Consider the following 1,422-nt stretch of genomic DNA (forward strand, 5'->3'; position numbering starts at 1 on the left):
GTCCTCTGGTTTTAAAAATCTTTCTTTGCATCCCTGGAACTTAGAACACTATCTGGCACATAGTAGATATCTGGCACACTTCTTGACCAACTGTAAATGCTTTCATCAACAAAAAAAAATAAGAAAGCACAAACCAAGAAACTGAGCATGTAATTTTTTTTAAAAAACCCTTAAATCATCACAAATTTTAAAAATTCCCTTGCTAAGTGACAAAACTGAAATTTGGAAAATGAATGAGCTTAATAAAACTGAAAGCAAAAAGGCCATTGATTTAATAAATAAAATTATGATTTTTCTTTGAACAAAGCTAACAAAATAAAATTTGTTTATTTGATTTTAAGAGAAGAAAACCACATTGTTTGGTATCCAAAATAAAAAAAGGAGAACTAATGAAATTGATGGAAAATTAAAAAAAAACAGAAACTATTTTTGCCTAATTATATGCTAACAGAACTGCTAACTTTGAAGAAAGAAATGAATATTTACCAGAATGTAAAATGCCTAGGTTGACAAAAGAAGAAATAGACCTCCTTCAGACACTCATTGATTGTAACAGGACTTCAGAGTGCCTATTCTTGTGAGAATGAAATAAAATTTCCTTTGGTATTTTTAAAAAAATAAAAAAATAAAACAAACAAACAAACAAATAAATAACCTCCTTCAGAAAAATAAATTAAACAAGTCATAAATGAACTCCCCAAAATAAAAACTATAGGACCAGATGGATTTGTAGTTGAATTCTATCAAGCATTGAAAGAAAAAAAATTAATTCCAATACAACATACACTGTTTGAATAATGAGAAAAGAAGGCATTCTTTTTAATCATCTCTAGGATAAAACACAAACTCCTCCACTTAGTATTTAAAGTCCTTCCCAGTATAGCTCTAGCCTACTCCTCCAGAATTATTGCACGGGATTATACATTCTACATTCCAAACAAAGCTCCTTGACTTTGATTTATGAATTTAAATTAATTTAATACTCCTTCATGCTTTTGTATGTGGGTGTGCTACAGTTTTTATATAGCCTTTAAAATTTTTTCAGAGCACGAATTTGATTCTCACACCAAAACTGCAAAGAAGATGCTATTATCATCTCCATTTTATAGATGAGGAGCCTGAGAAAGACCTGGGTTAAGTGACTTAGTTAGAGTTACACAACTTGCACTTATACATGTGCTGTGTCTGATGCAGGATTTGAATTTAGGTCTTCCTGAATGCATCCCGTGATCTTTCTAGAACATCCCCATAATGCCTCAGGCGCCTTATGCCTTAATTGAGGAAGACCAAGCCAATCAGGTCATGGAGAAAGCTTTGTTGCCTTTTAGGAAAAACTAATCCTTCTGTGTGTGTTTAGTGGGGAGGAGCTTAGTGAATATATATATATATATATATATATATATATATATATATATATATATA

Source organism: Gracilinanus agilis, chromosome 6 (genome assembly GCF_016433145.1).
Source record: "Gracilinanus agilis isolate LMUSP501 chromosome 6, AgileGrace, whole genome shotgun sequence".
Taxonomy (NCBI): Eukaryota; Metazoa; Chordata; class Mammalia; order Didelphimorphia; family Didelphidae; genus Gracilinanus; species Gracilinanus agilis.